The sequence below is a fragment of the Primulina huaijiensis genome, chromosome 16, assembly GCF_012295235.1.
Source record: "Primulina huaijiensis isolate GDHJ02 chromosome 16, ASM1229523v2, whole genome shotgun sequence".
Lineage (NCBI taxonomy): Eukaryota > Viridiplantae > Streptophyta > Magnoliopsida > Lamiales > Gesneriaceae > Primulina > Primulina huaijiensis.
Genome location: NC_133321.1, coordinates 5413725 through 5422087, shown reverse-complemented (window position 1 = coordinate 5422087; position 8363 = coordinate 5413725). Strand labels below are relative to the sequence as shown.

Sequence of the window (8363 nt, the reverse complement as noted above, 5' to 3'; positions counted from 1 at the left end):
GGAACCACTAGAAGAATTTGGATTTCGAGTTTTCTATGCGAAGTTATGAGCCCTGCGAGAATTTAAAAAAAAAAAAGACAAAAACTGAGTGTGAGTTTGATATGATTGAACTAAGCTTTTTACGAAAATCTAACATAGCCAAGTTTTGTGTAGCAAAGTCCTGACAATATTATGAACATGTTGCCTCTGATTCCACTACGTATTGTCTCGAGATCGAAGCGCATTGACATTTATGTTGTTTAACAATCACACAATCATAAACAACTAGCATCGTAGTACAAATCTTTTCAAAACTATTCTATATCGTAAACCATTTCAATTTATTTACAATGCAATTAAAAATTAGATGAAATACAGAAGCGAATTATAACTTACCAAAATAGATTTCAAATAGTCTTGATCTAAAACTGGTCCTTCATCACCATCCCCAAAACATGGCTTTCTCATTGTTATCTAAATGATCTTCATTCTTATCTCGGTAAGATGAGTATTTTCGGAAAAACTCAGCAAGTGAGACCGATCGTGTCCAACAAATACCAAAGATACATATACGTATACATAATCATAATTTCATAGGCTTGTTGAATCTAATAAGGTCGATGCAAAATTAACAGTTGTTATAAGTCAACGAATCATGACCTTAACCAAACATATCAAACATCGGATTTTTTTTTTTTTTGCCATTTCTAACTTGAATCATTGCTGTAAAGGACTGTATTTCGTATTCATAAATTTGCGGAATTATTAAAATTTTTTTAAATAAATAAATAACTTGCCCAATTTATAAAATAAACATGTAAATAATTTTAACTTTAAAATAACAGCGGAAGTCAATATTGTATTTCAAACAACACTTTAAAAATAATCCAACATGTTAAAATCAAGTTTGAATGATAAAAGGTGCATAAATTAAATCATGAGGTCCTCGGGTTTACTACTGTTGTCCCAAGATCGCTCACTGGTCTCCGCCCACGGTCTCGACCTCATCAATACCTACAACAATCAAGTCTAGTGAGTCTAAAGACTCAACATGTATATATTGTGAATAACAAGTAAATATATCATAAAATCGCAAGCAACGTAAAAATAAAGTATCGTAAAGCATACGGTGAGAATCGTATCATGAATAATTATAACTACGTGCATATCTGAAAATCATACGTAAAAGCTTTGCTCAATAGAGCTCTGTCATAACATATCATAATTTTATGGTAGAGATAATGTTTCTAAGCAAGTGGCCCATAACATAACGTGAGCGCCTGATCAGACTAAACCACAGTATACTGGGCGGTAGGGATCAATCACAGCCCTTGGACTGGATGTCCGTACCCATACATAATCATAAACCGGTCGTAAGTCACCGGGTGGAGAGGTCCTCGGTTGCGCCTACCGACTTCCAAACCCATATACATAAGGTGGCCACAAGACATATAGCATATATCTCAAAAATAAACATTTTATATTTTTATGCACGTAATATAATTATAACCTTATTTTTACCGGATGAGTTGAATCGTTACCAGGCTTGCTGCGACTTAACTCTAATATGTGACGCGTTCAAATAATATTATCTTGACTTAAACTTGACAATAGAACCAAAACTCAACAATAGAATCAAAATGAGACTATTAGGCCCAACCACTTGATTTTTAATCATGGTATCGTACCAACCCGAACCAACCTTACACCAACGTTTAACCATGATTAAAAATACCCCCAACATACTGAAAAATATGCACAAGGACTGTAAAACACGAAAATAGGTGAATGGAACACAAAAACATAAAACACTCTTTCGAGAGTCATTTTGGCACCTTTCACCGTAAATTCTCGTACGACCTCTAAACTCGACCAAATCACGAACGGCCAAAAACACGACTTTTCTAACTCATTGAGGTACTGTCCAATCCAAGGTCATGGGCTAAAAGCCAACGAAGGACTCAAACAATCACCAAAACCGTGACCCATTGTTGCTGTCAAAAGAAGAAAATACGGCAGCGGCAGCTTGCTTGTTTGTGGAGCATGACTAAGAGCTAAAAGTCAATCACAAACCAAGCCACTACCTAAGACACTCACAGCTCCCACCCGAGAGCACCCTTTCGGGTGTAGTGTGATGTAATGAAATATTTGATTGTCTTGTGTCGTTCCAGTGGCCATTTAATCAATCGTGGCTCAATCTAGACATGATGGAGTGTTGTATGAACCATGGCTACTGGCTAGGAGCCAACCATAATCCAATCCACACCCCAAAACCGAAACACACTCACACAAGAAATGGAAAAACCGAAATATGTTCTTGTGTTGTTGCTTAAAAGTTTTGAGGGAACCATGAACCAAAACTTGAAAGCACACCTTGGTCACTTCTTAAACATGTTAAGAGAGAGTTCTAACCATGGTTACAGCCCCTAAGACAGCCAGGATTCGAATAGCCCTTAAACAACTCAATGACAGAAAATCGTGACCCAATCTGTGGCTTGTGGGAAAACATTTGCTGTCATGCTTTTGTTTGAAAGGTTTGGACCCAAATCAGTGAAACAATAACTCCCTAACACACTCCAAAACATTCCTAGAAGCAACCATGAAGGCCTGGAATCGAGCAACTCCCTGTAACAATATAAACATGTAAAACCGTGAAGCACAAAGCAAAAGAGCCGAGAAGGCTGTACAGAATTTATTTGAATGTTGCTGTCAAAATTTCGAGTTGCTGCTTGAATTATGAATATATCATGCTTTAAAATATTTATAGGACTTGATTGAAGAGAAAAGGAACAACATATACATGCCTGGAATTTGTTTTGAAGAAAAACAAATCAAAACGACAATACGACGCGACGGAACGAAGTTAGATTTCTTTCTTTGTTTCTGCTGCTGAATTCACGATCCTAAGCTTCTGGTTTCCTGCTAATTTCGAAGATAAGGGGTATAGGAAATGTAGGTGATGAAGGTGAATGTTCAAGGGGTGTTAAAGGTGCCATTATATGCCTTTAGTTTGGGAGTTACAAGTCAAGAAGTGTGATGGTTTGAAATGGCTTCTCAATTCCTTTGCAGCCGTTGATTTACTCTTATTTTTGTTGCATGTTCCCGTTGGTTTACTAGGTAATTAGTTGAAGGAAATTATGTGAATTATAATATTTGAATTTACTAATAGCTATTGAATTAAAGGTGAGACAGTTTATTCATTTTAAAGACCATTGAGGTGGCTTGAATGAGGAGTTATCACACCTTCAAAATGGCTTGACCGAAACTTATTAGTATTTTTTTTGGCATGGTATGATATTGTTTTACTTTCATATTTTAAATGCTTAAGGTTTAATAACCCCCATTATATTTTCTAGTGAATTAACAATTCCATTTAGGATAAAATCTTGCATAGCATACATGACCTCAAATTTAAATGTTTAAATGCTATGTTTAAATTTCTTGAATATATTTGACCTTTATTAATTCACCCCCATTTGTTTACATATTTTATTTAAGCTTTAATTAAATATTGAACCTAAAAGAATTTATTTACCAACTTAGCTCTAATTAATTAAATAAATTTTAAAACATTCTATTTCTTTAAATTAAATTATTCCTTGACTTAAATTAAATTTAGGAATATCTCCTTATTATTAATCTTATCTCTAATCTCCAAACTCCGGTCCGACCTCGCTTATTTATCCTGAAAAGATATAACTAAACATCTACCTTTAAAATAAATAAAACACTTCATATATTTATAAAATTTATTTTTAATTTAAATAGTAGCAATTATGCATGGCTTATACGTAATCTGATTTTCGGGTTCTACAATTGCAGTGCATTTCTAACATGCTTTCAAATATCGCATCTAATATCGAACCACAAACAAATTCAAAGATAGCATATCAAATAGAAACAAATATGTCATGCTGATTGAATTTTCAAATAACTACATATAAAATTTTTGAAAAAAAAAAGCAGTAAGCCCACTTACTTGATAATGATCTTCAAAAGAAATGAGAATAATCGTCGATATATGCGAACCAACAACTACTGAATGACTTCGAAAGTAGATCGAATCTTGTTGTTTTTGACTAAAGGTTGGATGTCTCTCTGCTTGTGAATGGGCAGTGTTTTGCTCAAGAATATGGTGTTGCTGTCAGCTTTCGATTTGGACAGAAAACCCTTGAAAGCAACGCAACAATGCTCGAAAATTGGTGCTGCAAGTTCTAGAAATCTTTTGGCTGAGTTTCGGCTTGGAATGTTGCTGCTAAGGGCTTCGAAAGACTGTTGCAGGCAGGGGCTTCAAAACTTGGTCAGATTGGACAACATTTGTGCTCGAAATTCGCAGAGTATTTGGTGTTGTTCTCTTGGACACTATTTATAGGCCAAGAAAAGGTTAGCTGAATGAGCAGCTGTTACAACTATATTCATGGCTGATAATGGCTATTAAAAGAGTTATTACAACTTCATCTTAAATCAGTTGAATGTGCACCTTTCAATTTCAAAATTATGCTGCATTTTTGTGTCCCGTTTTCAAAATTAATAGCTGTTGAGAAGCTTGGTCAAATAGTCATTTATTAGCTTGTTATTACTTTAGCTAAATGCCCTTCAAATTTTCGAAAATGTGGCGATGTTTGCATGGTTTTATTAACTGCTTAAATTTTTTAATTCCAAGTGTTGTAGATGTAGTATTCTTGGTTCTCACATTAACACTACTCTTAATGACTTAATATAGTAATAAATAATTTTTTCTATGATAATGGAAATCATCACTCATTATTCTTCGATATGCACGGGATAAGCTCATGGTTAATATAATATCATGTAAATCACATTAATCAAATAAATTGAATAAACTTTTGCGATAGATTCATCCAAAAAAATATTGATATAAAACCAACTCGAACACCCTCGATCCACTAAAATATTATTTAAATTTCATTTATTGTACTTTACTATATTAATTATTTAATACATTAAAATAATTTTATTTAAGTGAATGGCTGGCAAATCTCTACCCTTAAACACTTGCATCCATAAGCCTCCTGTTGTCTCATGTCTTCTACTACTCTATACTGCAAACTATGGATTCCTTTAATCTTCAGAAATTAACGATTCCTTCCCACTTCTTGAAACAACGACACTCGATCGGGGTTACTTTTCCAAGACATCAGAAGGACAAATGGTGTTTCCAGGCATAAACGACGCAGCGGAAACTCAATTAGCAACGACAGAATCATCGTATTACAGCAATTTCGATCTGTATATTTCACCAGCTGCTAACTGGAGGGACTCGTTTCACTGCGTAATGGCTCCGGAATCACCTCCGGCGGAGGAATTACCGGCAGCATGCAGGTCAGTTTGCGAGTTAGATACAATCATGTTCCATTTTTTACTCTTGAACTAATGTGGTCATTCAATTATTTTTTTTTTTATAAGAAACTAAAAAATTAATAATAATATGAAAGGTTTACAATGCGAAGTGGATGAGTGATCCACGATCCACAACTTGAATTTAAATCTATGATCAATTCAAGAACAAATAAAACACCAATCCCTAGCAATATCTGATAACAGTAAGTGTTGGAACGAGGGTATGGTTAGTGTCCATCTCGCCACTCTGATTTTAATTAACTCCCATAAATTCTCTGAAGACTCTTCTATCTCATTGAAAACTCTGTTATTGCGCTCAAGCCATATCGACCAAAATAAGCAGTGAATAATAATGGACCAAAAGTTTCTGAGGCCCTTTCCCTTGAGGTAACTGTGCTCCATAACGAACATGTCTCTTGAGTTGAGAGGAAAGGTCCATTCAAATCCCAAGTGTTGCATAACATTAATCCATAAACGTCTTGTAAAAGAGCAGTGAATCAAGAGGTGATCTTGGTTTTCCTCATTGTTCTTACACAAAACGCACCACTGAGGGCATAAGGCATAATTCGGATATCTTTTCTGCACTCTGTCACTCGTCTGCAATTTTCCCAGCGCAACGATCCAAGAGAACACTTTCACCTTATGTGAGATCGGTACTTTCCAGATTTGAGAGGAGAAAGGGAAAGATGGATCAGAAACATTGTGAAAAAAAGTAGAGTAGAACGAGTTAACAGAGAATACCCCCGAAGAGTCCCCTAACCAAACCCTGGCATCCCCTACCCCCGCACTCAAAGATACTGAATCTAAAACCCCCGTTAGAGATGTGAATTCTCCTAACTCAGTATTGTTCAACCCTCTTCTGAAGCGCACATCCCACTGAACGACTGAAAGACCTTGACTATTAGAGACCGAGAAGAAATGATTAATTGGTTTATTAGTATACTCAGAGATAAGAAAAAGACGAGGAAAACACTCTTTAAAAGGACACAAACCCACCCATCTATCCTCCCAGAACCGAATAATATTCCCACCCTTAAGTACCGAGCCAATCAAGTGCTGACAAAGTGGATGGGTCCGAGAGATAAACTTCCATGGGCTTTTGAAAGTTGAGTTTCTTGCCACTCTTAAATCCCAGCCGTTATCTTGAAACCCGTAAATGCTACCCACAACTCTTTTCCACAAAGGATATTTCTCTACCGCATTTCTCCACCACCATTTCCCAAGAAGAGCCCTATTCCTTAGGCGGATGTTACCCAAACCCAAACCTCCTTTGTCTTTTGGTTTGCACACCTGAGCCCAGTTAATAACGTGGCAGTGCATCTCCCCATTAGGACCGTCCCACAAAAAGTTCCTCATCAAAGTTTCCATTTGCTTTGCCACTCTGTTTGGGACCATGAATAGTGACATAAAGTAAGTAGGTAGTGCACTTAACACTGACTGAATCAGTGTTAATCGACCACCTCTAGATAGGAATACCTTTTTCCAACTAGCCAACTTATTGGACATCTTAGAAATTACAGGTCCCCAAAATTCCAATTTCGATGGGTTTCCTCCCAATGGTGCACCGAGGTACTTAATAGGCCAATCTTCTTTCTTACAACCAATCTCCGCTGCCACACCATCAACTTCAACGCCCGAATGGTTCAAACCAAGCAAAGAACTTTTCTCTAAATTAATTTTCAACCCTGATTTCGAACAAAACACTTTAAGGAGTTCTACGACGGCCTTCAAATGTTGCTCAGATTGAACGAGAAAGAGAGTGTCATCCGCAAATTGAATGTGTGAGACTTCTACTTTGTTTCTCCCAACCTCGAGTCCTCTGACTGTGTTTGTAGACTTTGCCCGATCAACCATTCTTCCTAGCCCATCAATCACAAGATTAAAGAGAAAAGGTGATAAAGGGTCCCCTTGTCTGAGACCCCTTTCCCCTTTAAACTTCCCCCTTGGTCTCCCATTAATGAAAATTGAATACGACACATTAGAGACACAACCCTTGATCCATTTCCTCCACTTAACTCCAAAACCCTTCTTATCAAGCACGAAATCTAGAAATCTCCAATCCACATTATCATAAGCTTTTTCAAAATCTACTTTCAAGATCCATCCCTTCTTTTTTTTCCTTCTATACTCCTCGATGACTTCGTTGGCTATGAGGCAACAATCTGTAATCTGTCTTCCACGAATGAAAGCACATTGATTCTCCGCCACTGTTATGCTCATCACCTCCTTCAATCTGTTGGTTAAAACTTTAGACAAAATTTTGTACAAACTGGTGATTAGGCTGATTGGTCTAAAGTCTTTGATCTTCGTGGCCTCTTGCTTTTTTGGAATGAGACACAAGTAGGTTTCATTGGTAATTCCATTAACGATACCATCTTCAAAAAACTCAGCAAAGACTTTCAAGAGATCATCTTTAATAGTATCCCAGCTTTTTTGAAAGAAAGCTAATGTAAACACATCCGGTCCCGGAGCCTTGTTACCATCACAATGATGAACTGCACGACTGATCTCCTCCTCGGAGAATGGCTCTTCCAACTTTGCAGCCTCCGTGGAATCTAACGGCATCCACTCCAGACCCTCTAAACACGGACCATCTCCTTCAGATTTTCTGTACAATATTTTGTAATAATCGATGATTGCCTTCTCAATCTCTGATTCCTCTGTAAGTAATGACCCATCATCCAACTCAATCTTATCAATCATCGCTTTGTTTCTTCTGTTTTTCAGCAACGAGTGGAAGAACTTAGAGTTTTGATCCCCATCTTTCAGCCATTTAACTTTTGCCTTTTGACCTTCCATCTGCAGTTTCCGGATAGTAAAAGTTTCCAACTCACATCTTGCATCCCGCCGCTGCTCCTGTAATTCGATTGACCAAGATCCGTCTGCCTCTGTCGCATCTAAATGAGAGATCTTATTTTGCAATTCTTTAATTTTGATATTAAGATCACCGAAGACCTCTTTATTCCAGATGGAGACCATTTTTTTTGTTTCTTTGAGTTTCATCATAAACTTAAAACCTGCCC

General features: G+C 36.8%; 1 pseudogene; it reads left to right on the top strand.

Moving 5' to 3' along the window:
* The first annotated feature begins 5149 nt into the window (after window positions 1-5149).
* Window positions 5150-8363, top strand: part of LOC140960970 (1-aminocyclopropane-1-carboxylate oxidase homolog 1-like) — a 5668-nt pseudogene continuing 2454 nt past the window's right edge.